Raw genomic sequence first — 13,562 nt, 5'->3', positions numbered from 1 at the left:
GAGAAGGAACAATATGAGGAAAAATAGAAACCGGCCGTTAGAAGGAAGGAGGGTGAGAGGGAGAGAGAGTTAATAGCAGACAGAGACAAAGATGGGGGCGGAGGTGGTTATTGTGCTGCATGAATGATAACAACAATTAAGATCACTGTAAACACACTCGCCCTCACACAGCCGCCTCCACACTCACACACTCACACACAGACATATGCATGGATACACTATGCCCGTAGAGCAGCTTTAATGATTAACAGATATGGGGGTTAATGCAGTACCTACAAACATATACACACATACTCATACTAACAAGCATACAGAAAGATAATGACTACCTGGGAAATAACAGGGTTAATATGTTAGCCACACACACACCCACACACACACACACAAATACAGCACATCATTTTCAATTTACTTCTGGTGCCAACTGCTCTCCCTCCCTTTCTCTATTTCCCTCTCACTTTCTCCCCGCTCCCTCTCTCGTGCTCCGTCTTTTCATATTCCCCCCATCTCTTCTCCCTATTTTCATGGCTTCAGGTACCAAACACAATTGCATTGATTAACAGGGGCCTGCTGACATAATATTCCCTCTAAAGTCACTCTCCCTTTCTGCGCCTTTCCTCCTCTCTGTGTTTTTCGCTCTATCTTCATCCGACTCTCCTCTCTTTGTCACAGTCTGCTGATTCCTTGACCCTGATCAGTCTTTTGGGTAGAAAAGAAAGCAGCGAAGAAAAGAAGAGAGGGTGGTGGGGGTGGGGGGGTGGAGAGGAACAAGTGACTGGAGGAATGAAAAAGTAGAGGGAGCAGTAGAATGATTAGAAAAGAAAGGTACTGTAAATACAGTGCATAATGCTTAGGATGGACTGACTGACCGGAAAGAGAGGAAGGAGACAAGGGGAGAAGGAGAGGACGAAGTGTTGTTTGGGATGGTGGCATAAAATATGTGAGGAGAGTAGCAGGAAAAGAAATATTGATTACTGGGATGTGTATACGTGTTTGGCCTAAACAAATACACTGCCAAACCTCCTGTTTTGAGTGACAAGGCTGTGGGTATGTGTTTGTGTGCGCGGCAGGCTACAGAGAAAGAGAGCGGTGGAATGAGATGGAATGAGAGGGCGAATGAGGGAGGCGGCTAGATGCGGGTAAGAAAAAGAGATGGAGGTGTGGAGAGATAGGGAGAGACAGACCTGTTAGTAGGAGAGAGGGAAAAGGAGAATGTAATAATGAAGGGGGGAAAGGGAGGGGGGGGGAGAAACAGAGCTTTGTTGTTGTTTTTTTGTTTTCTTTAAGGCGAGGAAGATGTGGCAGGAAAGAGGGAGAAGGACAGACACACTGAGGCGGAGTGGAGAGAAAATGAGAGCCAGAGACGGAGCTGCAGGAATACAGTACATCATATCATTTGGTGGAGATGTATTCTACGGTTGCCGAGCTCAGAGCCATTAACTGTTAGGCCTGTCACTGTATTTCACTCTCGTGAGGTGTTTACGTTGCACTGCTCCAGCGCGGGCCCCTTCCACCACAGTGAGCCACGTAGGAAAAAGTGTATTACTATATAGCCGCCTTTTCCTGCAGAGCGCGCTCAGCCTGTTATCGAACATGCAACTGCAACATCTCACTGAGCCGTGCAACAATAAAGCCAAGTACAAGCAAATTATAATCAACTCCTCATTTAAATATATCTTACTATATAGTTCATTATGTGTTCTGTTCTGTGAAATTCTGCAAACTGAATCACAAAAAGCGTGCAGTGAGGGGGCTTACAAGCGATCACACACACACACACACACACACACACACACACACACACACACACAGACACACACACACACACACACACACAGAAGGGAAAGGAGAGTGGGAGAAAAGAGAGCGAGATTACTGTTTCATTTGATTTGCTACCGTAAATGAATCTTTTGTTAAAATGCAAATCTTCGCATTTTAGTATATTTCTTCCCCTCCTAGCTTTAAAAAAAACCAATCCTCTCCAGTCTTTGGCGCATCCTTTAATTCAATAGAGTATATACTGTGTGCATGTTTGGCAAGCCTACAACCCAGGGAACGTTTAGACTGGGATCAATTAGTCAAAAAGTGTATGGATTACTGTTTTTTTCCTGAACAGGATTTGAGGTAAGGAATCAGTTAGTTGCAGTCAGTTCTTAAAGCTGTGCGTCTTATTTGGTTCACTGCCAGAATCGAACCGTCGCATGATATTCCCTTATTTAGAAAATAATTAGTTAATTCTGATTTGTTTATGACATTTTGTGTTTGGCTAAGAATTGTGTATCATCATGACTTCAATAATGTATTCTTTTCTTCTTTCTTAAAGGGAAGAAAAAAAAAACAAACTTGAAAAACTGAATTTGAAAAACCTTTCCAAGCTTTTAAAAGTACTATCTTTGATGATTTTTTTTTTAGGCTTTAAAACTTTGATTTTTATCATGGTGCAATCACCTCCAATCACAATTTGCTGTCTAAATCATTATAATGCACTTACACTACACCGAAGTATTTGTATTGTGCTGTGCTGATCTTTCATTTTGTCAATCACTGTCATAAGCAGCTTACTGTATCTGCAGTATAATTATTTTTCCGCTGAGCCAGTTTGTCCTTTTAAACAAAGAAAGTGGCATTTACAGCACCACAGAAGCCAGCGTACATGCCAGCGACTGTTACAAGCAAACTAAAAACACCTTCAGGAATATTTACCGAGTACTTAAGAGCAGGAATATTCTCAGGCTGACAGAGACAGCTAATCAAGAAGATGAGAGAGAAAAGCCAGCCTCCTCTTTCTCTCCCAAAATTGCCATCCAGTGCTTCACAATCAAAACACATCTTATCATATCTCCACTTAAACGTTTGATTTACTCTGCCTTATCTGCTCACTGTGATTCCAAATGATTACCTGTGGGATTTAAGTGTAAAACTTTCACTATTTTGAAAAGTGTCAAAACAGGTTTGTAGTTTTGTGTGGCTGCAGACAAATCAACAACTTTGAAGGTATATTCTTCTATAGAGGAGAACAGGGAAGCCTATATTGTTCCTGCAACTACCGATGAGAGAAAAAACTTTTATAGCCTCTAAACACAACATGAAAAATTGATTCTGTGTTTTAGACTATCCTCTCCTACCCCATAACTGTACATGCTACAGCTGCAGCAAGCGCCTGCGGTGATTCTGGAAGACTGAATCACGAGAGAGGAGGGAACCGAACCACTCGGGTAAAAGTCAGATTCTGGCATCCACGCCTCTCTGAGCCCCTTTTCCCACTGAACTCCAGTGGAGGCAGCGTGCCAGACCCTGTGCTGCATCGGATCTGCTGGTGGGGGAATGTGAATGGGGAAGGAGCCTGTGGAGTCTGGAGTGTGGAGTTGTGGAAGCGCAGTGTTCAGCCTTGTGTTTAGCCCACATCGGGCCTCCGCTGCTTCATTCCATGCTGTCGTATAGGGTAATGGATCTGCTCCCTGCTGCCTGTGGCACGGGCTGCACTGAATCAGCCCAGGGCAGGCAGGTTTCCGCAGCCAATACAAAACATCTGAAATATATTCAGGCTAATATATATAGTCTACTGTACACCATTAGAAGAAATTGCAGCATCTCTGTGAGTCAGTGCCTGGAATAAGAAACCGTCTCCTGAAGATGAACACTGCATATTTTTTTTTTTTTTTTCATTCCTCCACATTTAAAACCGAGGTGTGTTTGAGAAAACTGCAGCCATACCAATGTCAAAGTGTTGATACCAAAACTTTGACCCATCTCAAACAATTTAGCCATTTTAACTCAGTGTCACCAGCATCTATGCAGCAACTATGAGTTGCCAGGTTTGTGTGTTTTCTGAAAAATGTTGGTTATTATGATAAAGTGAAAGGCGGGGAAATTGCGGATACTTGACTATGATGTGGTAACTGAAAACTGCTTTATGCATTGTTGACCAGCAGCAGCAGCAGCGGCGGAGCTGGTGATGAGTAGGTGGTGAATCAGAAACTGAAGCTTTTTCCATTGTTGTGTTTCCAGGACATGAGGTTATAATACAACCTATGAGCAGTGCTACATCTTCAGGGCAGACTGGACGCTAGAGTGGGTTGCTATCGGAAAGGGACGAGACAGGCCGGGGCTAGCTCTTTTCTTTAGCAGGCTGACTTCAGGACACAAAAAGACTCACAACGTTTCTGGTAGACTGGTAGGTAAACAGTTGTTAATGCCAACGCTGGCTATGTAGCAAAACTTACAAATAGCTCATTTAAGTGTTGGATAATTTGTGAGATAAAAGTACCTCCCAAATCAAAGTAAGGCCATCGGGTCCTTTCTATAGAAGAAAAGAGTGTCGGATTGTAATCAATCCAAACATGTATCTCCTTTGAAGTAGTCATAATAATATAATATTTACTATTTAGCTTCCTCTCCTTTTCATTGAGTGGATGGAGAGCACAATTCTTTCTGCACGTGGGTCATTATGACATTAACATTATTCATGTAAATTAGCCACAGCTTGTCCAACTGATTAGCAGCAGGTAAAGAGTTAAAGATTTGTTTGAGCACGGTATCTGTCATGAAACGTTTGAGTTGTGTTTCCCAAATCAACAAAATGAAAGGACAGAGCTACAGAATCTCAGGTGAGGTTTGAAAATGGCTCACAGCAGATAGCTGATTCAGAGGAGCACACCACCTACAGGGATTTATACATTTATTTTCTTGAAAATCTCTCATGTCAATATTTCTGTTAATTAAAAAAAATGCAAAATATCTGTTTAAAATAAGATAAAATCAAGATACAAGACCAGTTTCAAGCAAGTTACATCAGCAAACACATATTCAATTCAAATAAACTTTCTGCAGAATCAGGCTCTTTATGTGTGTATGCGTGTGCAAACACAACCAGTATAAAGAGATAGCGAACAAGTGTGCATTTCATTTTGGCCGGCTCACAAATTCCCCACCAAAGATAAAACCAAACCTACACCATTGGTAGCTTCTATAATTTTCTTGGGCCCATAGCTGTACAACAGTAAAACATAAGATGAAGTGCCAGCACAGTGTGCATATATGTGAGTGTATCAGTGTGTGTGTGTGTGTGTGTGTGTGTGTGTGTGTGTGTGTGTGTGTGTGTGTGTGTGTGTGTGTGTGTCGTGCAGGGGTAATATGGCAGTGTGGGGGAGCGGAGGAATGAAGAGAAGAGTGCAGCTGGAGCTCAATGCTCCTCGTGTTAATTGGCCCATACTTCAATCACAGTCACTGGAGTGTGTCCTCTCTGACGGAACAGATCCTCTCCCTCTCTTTCTCCCTTACCCAACCTCTCTCTCTCTGTCCTGCTGCACTTGTTCACCCACTCATCCACTCGCTCACAACACTCTCACTTGACGCACACACATGGGCATGAGCACGCTCGCAGACACACTCCCTCACTCAGTCTGTCTCACTAAGTCACTTTGATTTTCACTTGTTCATTCATCCCTTCATTCATTCATTCATTCATTCACTCATTCACTTAGTCTCTCCATCACCTCACTCTGCAGCATTTCACTTTCACTAACTCTCCTTCCCTCTCGCTCGCTCCCTCTCCTCCCACAACTCCTTGCCTGTTTTCCTCCCAGCCCTCCCCCATTCTTTCCTTCCACACATGTCTTTGTCCTGTACTTCTTTCACACTCTACTTCCTCCCCTCCCTCACTTCCTCTCTCTCATTTCTCTCCCCCCCTATCGCTCTCTTTCTCTCTCTTTGATCCCTGTCGAGTAGAAGAGCCACCAGGCAGGCGAACGGCTCTTGTTCCCATTGTGCATAGTGTGCAGAGTGATCGGCAAGTATAGCGCAGCGTGCAGCAGCAGGGCGTACAGTACTGTGTGTGTGCTTTTACTGCATGGCTGTAAACAGCAGTAGTAAAGGCTGCTGCTGCTGCTGCTGCTGCCTTCCTCCCTCAGACTTGATAGCCATGGCTATCATAAGCCATTCAAGTGACAAATGATGGAGCCATCTATCAAACCCTTGTGACACGAAGTCCGCACAGCAAAATGCAACACACAATATTTGTAAATTACACATGCCACAGGCTGATAACCAGATTAAAGCTGGTTGCTCTCATAAATGTGACACCATTTTTATGTGGAACAGTTAAATTTAAGGGGCTAGCTGATATGGAATATGGAAAACAAATTGCAGTGTACAATTTAAAGACTGATGTAAGACACACAGGGGTATAAAGATATCAGAAAGAAAGACATTTTTTTGTCCAACAAGAAGATTAAAATCACTGTGACGCTCTTTAGATGGTGTGAAATGAAACTACACCGTATTGTACCTATAAGGCTTTTTGCATTCTCTACCAGCAATCGCGAAACAATCTTATTTCATATAAACTGCACTTTTACAGAAGTGAAATCTCTGACTGGCTTCGCACGTCAAATACTCGTTTTCAGCAGGTAGTCTCCCTTTGTCCTCTCCATATTTTGTAACCTTTTCCAAGAACAAAATGAAACAGTCACCTTGACATCTCACTTTGATGTTTCTTCACAGCACAACGGCATTTTATTCTGACATTTCAAGTCCCTTTAATTTCCATGTGGTCGTACAAAACGCACCTCACTCCGAGGTTCAGAGTATCTTGCCTTTTAATTCAAATATTTTTTTTTTATGGGTCCGGATTAAACACTTCTGCCAAGAGACAGTGTCAATTAATTGGACTTCACTTCCGTACATTCAGGGGATACATTTCATTACTTGAATGGGAGGACACTCCTTGTTCCTCCTCCCTCAGAGGATTGATGGAAATGAGATGAAGCTGACCCTGGACCCTGCCACAGTGTAGCACTAACAATTCTCTGACCTCATTTTTTAACAAAAAGGAAAATGTCTTAGTCCTACCCTCTGTGCTTTCTGGCACACCAGACACGAAAAGCACTGACTGGAAATCACATCCGTTACAGACGATTATTACTGAAATATTTGACATTACCACATCTCATCTCTCTAACCTCATAACGTTCAGCACAGTGTATAATTACCTAAGTGGAGAATGTGCTTAATTGTGCTTTAATATAACCTCACACATGTCTAGTAATTGTAATGTTCTCCAATGAACTCGTGTAACCTGAGAGGAAAATCAGCTGATAGAAACAAAGGCCTGTCAGTGGCTTCACTGTGTTTTGTAATACAGCCTAGGCATCTTGAATAATTCACTTTGTTTGTGTGTGTGTGTGTGTGTGTGTGTGTGTGTGTGTGTGTGTGTGTGTGTGTGATCTTTCAACCCCGTCATTCATTTAATCCTCAGGACATTGCAACACACACACACACACAGACACACACACACACACACAGACACACACTATATTTTGCGATATACAGGATGCACAAACAACATCAATTTGTGTATGACTGATGCACAGAAGCATTTCGAGACTGTCTCTATTTTATTTTCTCTCTCCTTCACACACAGACACACACACACACACACACACACACACATATATACACATCCATTGAGAAAACATCAGCTACAAATGGTTTACTACCCTCATGTGTGTTCAGACATAAATATCAGTAAGGTCATATGCTTTCATGTGGAAAGTCCAGTGTCTGGGGATCTTGCCTCAGGAATTCACATAACAGAGTGCAGGGTATTATTCCAATAAGCCTAACTGGCCTATATTAACTTCACTTGAATGGTTTTGTAAGGAGACTCTATAGTTTGTATGCACACTGCCAATGCTTGTATAATATAAGTGCTTACTTTAGGGCCGGCCAAGGAGCAAGAATATTTCATTTCCCCACCTCAACACCTGACATCTAATACAGTGGGGAACAGAGGACTGCAGCACTGCTCCCTGGCCAGTCCCCTGCACTCCTAGATTGACTATAATACCACATAATTTACTGGATTTAATGTGCATATAAATTGTTTTCTGTAGTTGCTTTTTTTCCCCACAAATCCTCTGTCAAGATGTCCTTACAACAGACGACCTGGGGGATTACCTTATTATGTTTGTTTTAAAAGGAATAATTTCTCACTCCTCAACCTTTTGCAGGCATCAAGAAACTCTGAGGGCTTTGTGTTTGGGGAAAATGACTTCAATATCAGAGCGCTGTCAATGCAGTGCAATCATCTAACAATAAACATGCATTCACGCTGTGCATTTACATAATGTACTGTACATTCATGAATGAAATGCTTAGCTGATTGTTGTTTTTCTTTTCCTTTTTTTTTTAACAAGCATTGAGATTGAAATCAGGAACAAATTGGATGAAAGCAGATTCAGCAGATTTGATGAGACAGTAGAAATAAGTCTGTGAATATTCAGACTTTAGTGGAATCATGTTAAGGCACAGAGCAAATACAGTTTTTTTTAACAATAACATTAAATTGATTATTTTCCTATTCCATCTCAAGCCAGTGGTGGCAAAGCCACAGTGTTGCTCTATACTCTATGCTTGCACCAGCGCTTCCATTAATTCCCTCATTGATTGGCCAGACACTGGGATCACCTCGCCAGATCTAAATCAGTCACTAATTAAAAGAGCAAGATGAAAAGCAGCCGACACTGCAGCCCTTCAGGACCCGTAAGGTGAAACATTCTGTAACAACCACAAACTAGGAAGCTGCTCGAGACTCTCAGCAGAAAAAAAGCACCTAGCTCTGCATAGTAATGATTCACAATCTTATTCTGAGGATAAACAGATTAAACTGGTGTGGGAAACTTTCACTGATGACTATCGCGCCTTTGTACAAGGTCACACACGGGCAGGTGCACACACTGTCACACTACTACACATATGGTTAAATGTGTACAGATAGTCTGTCGCCTTTACACATCCACACACAATCATTTAACTTTTTTTTTTTTTTTTTAAATGAGAGAGAAATGCTAAGCTAGTCTCTTTCAGCAGCAGGTGCCACATGTTGCTGAAGTCAAGCCGGATTCTGTCTGCTTAAAATCAGACGCTGCATAACAATGTTGGGTTCGGGTTTGAGCTGCGTTCACAGCACATCTGGCTCTGCCCCTGCTCATAACCAGAGGTGTTAGAAACACTTCTGTCAACCTATCCTATAAACAGTGGATCAGTTTGGCTCAGGAAATGCACTCCCATGCAGACAGAAGCCCTACGGGGGAGAGGAATTTGAGGATTGAGACCAGTGAAGGGTTGTGTTTTTTTTTTTTTGTGGAGCCTCGGATGATTCTCAAGAGTAAGAGGTGGTGAAAGGTTAGTGAAGAGAATGTCAGAAACCCACTGTGTTGTCTTCACACAGCCATATCTAGAAGCCCACTAATCCTGTGATGTTTGTTCCACAGAAACAAATATGAAATATCTGTCTTTGCCTGTTTTTTTTCTAAGTCTTGACACATGAAGCTACAGCATCTCACCAGAGAGGTGTTCAGTAGTCTGAGATGGCCACAGCTCTCTATGACGGTTTCACGTCACATTGTACAGTACAGAACATAATTACGAGCAGCCGGGAGGGAAAAAAAATGTTCATGTCATGAGGTATCAGAAATTTCTGACAGCTACTATTTTCTACTTGGAGAGAAGAACTACACAAGAGCCATAAAAACAAATTGCAAAATGGCTGCAAAGCCACCATGGATGGCAGTTACATCTAAATAAAATCCTATTTCAACACTGACACAATCAAGTCAATATATTAAAACAAAGCTATACACAGTTTGTTTGTGGTTTCACTTGTTAATGATCCGATAAATATATGTAGCACAATATACATAGCTACTTTAGGCCTCAGTTTACTCATCTGTTGTGACTAACCATCTTGGATTAAGTCCAAATAACAAGAGGGTTTTTTTTTTTTCTGTTGGCATGAATACAGTGTTAGTAATGTATCAACACGTTAATGATGACTCAACATTATCAGGTCTGAAAGGGACACACATGAGCACGATACATGCAAATGCACAGATTCCTACTCACGAAAAAGACCCTCCACAAAGTGCCACTACTCATTTACAGCTGTGTGATGGGAGCAGTGATCAGCAGACTTAATATTTGGGTTTAGATGACACAGAGCGTCCCAGTGCCAGCAATTGATCTGGTTGCTATTTCCCATCACTGCACAGTGCTGAAATGTGTGAATGAATGTCTGTGTTTCCCGAAGCTGCAGCCTTTTGATAGAGAATAAGCCACAGTTCAACAATCAAGTTGATGAGCCCGATCAGCACCAGACCAAGGTTGGGGTCATTTATCGGCTCATTCAAAAAAAAACATTTGATTGAAATTGCTATTACATAATTGAAAAGAGAGCATTCACTCCTAATCACCTTTCAGGAGGTAGACTAAAGAAGACTTTGATGTGAAAATATGTCCAATTTAAATAATGAAACCTCATAACCTGAATTGAGAACAAATTAATCCTGCACCTGAGTCAGACTACCTGCATTCCAGTCATATTGTACATTTTGTTCTTTCCAGTGTCAAGAACCGGGAGAGGATCTGCAAGACTTCTCCAATCACAAGGCCACTTCTAAAGGCTGGAGCTGTTTACACGCAGAGATGAAGCACATTAAAACAAGCCAGGCAACATCAAACTATCTCCATCAGAGGCTTTCTTCCATCTCTGCGCTGTCGTTCCCTCTTCCTCCCTTGTCTTCCCCTCCTTGTTGTACTGTAGATAACACGCTGTGCAAATTCCATTCAGGTGCAAACACACGTATTTGCATTTGTAACAGCTGTATCGTCAGCACCTGTTTATGAAGGAATTTCACATTCAAACTTGAAAGAAAATAGAGCAAAGCTATTTTTATATGAAGTGATAAGGCAATAAAACAGGTTCAACTTTGCACCTGGTACCTGCACCTAGTAAATCCGGCACAGTCACTCCAGTACAAAGCCTGCTATAAATGCCAGCTCCTGGGCTCTCTGAGAAGAGAATGACAAAGGGTTTTAACAAAGCTGGCCCTACATGTAACACAGCGGAGCCTCACAGATCAGGAGGCATGACACAGCAGCCCAGGGTGACATGGGACATGGGCCGCAGACACAGGCTAACATAGTTTTTATAAATGCCCCCATTTCCTCTTTTTAATAACCACTTATGCTGTCATTTCCTGCCCCATCCATCATCATGAAGGAGCGCACCACACTGCTGCAAAACGCTGCGTGCCGCAAAACATTCCTGCACATCTCTCCATACTCTTTGATTATTTCTCCACATCGTCCTTTCCTTTGTGTGTGTGTGTGTGTGTGTGTGTGTGTGTGTGTGTGTGTGTGTGTGCGTGTGTGTACACATTGTACAGTGGATGCAAGTGTGTGGATCCCATGGGTGAAGTCCCAAGGTCCCTTCTCAACCAAAACTGTGGCTGGTGTGTGTGTGTGTGTGTGTGCGCTTGTGTGCAAATATACTATTCATTCTGTATGAATTTTGTGTGTGTGTGTGTGTGTGTGTGTGTGTCTCTCTCTGACTGCATACCCTTGGGTTTCTGCCTGAATGTACTTTTTGAGAGTGTGTGTGACTGTGTAATGCATGCAGCCATGTGAAGCTGTGTGCCTGCTAGCAGCCTCCAGACTTGTATTCCCAAAACAAGCCGCAGGGCTTTGGCACAGGTTTGTGTGTGTGTGTGCACACCTGTTTGATAGCAACTGTATGCTAGGAGTGCACGCTAAATTCTCCCTCACTGTTGTGTGTGTTTGTACCTGTCTGTGTGATTTTTGTTTATGAATGTGTCGGTCTCTCTGTCTGCCAGCCAGTCCATCTGTCTGTCTGTTCTCGTCTCCACCTGTTTGTTAAACGACTTCCTGTCATTCTGTCGACAGTATGTTTGACTCTCTTTGCCAGTTGTGGTCCAGAGTTGGGCTGAAACTGCACCTCATAGTTTCCAAAGCACAGCAGCTGCTACCTTACTGAAAAGAAACCTTGAGATCTGCACAGTCATTAACATTTTGTTTTGATAGTGATTATTGCCATACGTCATTCATACATCATTCTGGAAAAACTACATTTCCATCACACCAAAAGCAAAGCAGAGCCTTGTGCCTGCTTAGTTACTAATTTAATCCAGTATTTGAATGCTGCTCTCCCTGAGTGACAAACAAGCCTGAGAAACATGCTATACAGGTTCAGGTTCCCATCACAGAAATAGATTATCTATAGAGCTTCCTGCAACTTGTCATAATGAAATACATCACAATATCACTAATTAGTGGTTGGTACTTTGAGTTGTCACCGGTAGCTTAGCAGCTGTGACAGAAGCCATCAGCAGAGACTTGCTGTACCTTCGCTAATAATGACGTTCAAATCACAGTATACATGTATAATGACTTTTTTTTTTTTTTAAGTTAAACAATATTTTGCATTAAATAATATTTTGCATGCTTTCAGTTTGAAATGTAAATACATGCAGTAAGTTCAGGAGCTTGTGAGTTTTCGCCATTAACCATACATCTGCAACTAACAATTATTTTCATTATCAATAAATCTCCAGATAATTATTAGGTTAATGAAATGTAGAGACGCAGAACATGTTCATCACAACTTTCCAGGGTGGAAGGTGATGTCTTCAAAAGTTTTGTTTTGTCTTAACAGTCAACATCCCAAAGCTATTCTGTTTACAACGATATAAAACAGAGAAGCAGAAGATCCTCACATTGGAGAAGCTGGAGTCAGAGAATGTTTTGCTAAAAAAAATAAATAAATAAATTACTGAAAATAAAAACGAATCAATACTCAAAATAGTTGCTAATTATTTTTCTGCTGCTTGATATCAACTAATCAGCTAATTATCACGGCTCTAATTGTGCAACATTACTCGTGGAGCTTCCCCCAGATGTCTCCAAATGGTCTGATCCACTTCACTTCGCACGCATCAGCAATGAAACATTACCGGCTTCGTCACTCGAGCAACATTTACTTCTCTGTTTGTTTGTACCTATAGAGAACTGAATTGTTTATTTCTTCAGTCTTTCAGGCTGAGTTTTGAACTGTAATTTAGGTTGCAGCTGTGTGACACCATGTTGCTTTGACTGATAAGTGCTACGTTTCATTTTAAGACATAACTGAACTGTTTTTTTTTGTTTTTTTATCTTTTATTACTATCATTGAATGTGTCAAAGCCAGTCAGTTCATCCATTAAATAACCTTATGACTATATTGCAGTATTAAATCTAGACTTAAGTACAGTTTAGGCTGCAGAGAAGAATCAATCAGATAAATTTGCTGATTTCAATAGAGGGTATTCTTTCTTGAAATTATATTGATTTATTCAACGAGCACGTCATCAGAGAAAATATAGATTTGTAGTTAATGATTTTGATTTATTTGTTGCTGTGAGTAAAACTTCCCAGAATTAAACAGAAAACCACATTCAGATGACACCCCACTCCCACCACATGGACTACATTCTGGGCAAGCCACTGGTTCAGGCCACAGTGAATACGCAACACGTTTATCAATACAACCCGTAGTAGAGTCCAGAGAAGAACACTGGGAGAGGGGAGCACTGTAATCACTCCAAAACACCAGCCTCTGATCTCGTTAAAGACTAATTGATGTTCTACGTTAACGAGCTTTACCTTAATTAGTGGTATTAAAAAGAACACTGGATGCAACTCGTGGAGAGGGTGGGAGAGGGGTTTGG

This window comes from Seriola lalandi, unplaced genomic scaffold (genome assembly GCF_002814215.2).
Source record: "Seriola lalandi dorsalis isolate HSWRI2012SDOR001 ecotype SW California unplaced genomic scaffold, Sedor1 jcf7180002054825, whole genome shotgun sequence".
Classification (NCBI taxonomy): domain Eukaryota; kingdom Metazoa; phylum Chordata; class Actinopteri; order Carangiformes; family Carangidae; genus Seriola; species Seriola lalandi.
This window is presented reverse-complemented; position numbering follows the sequence as displayed.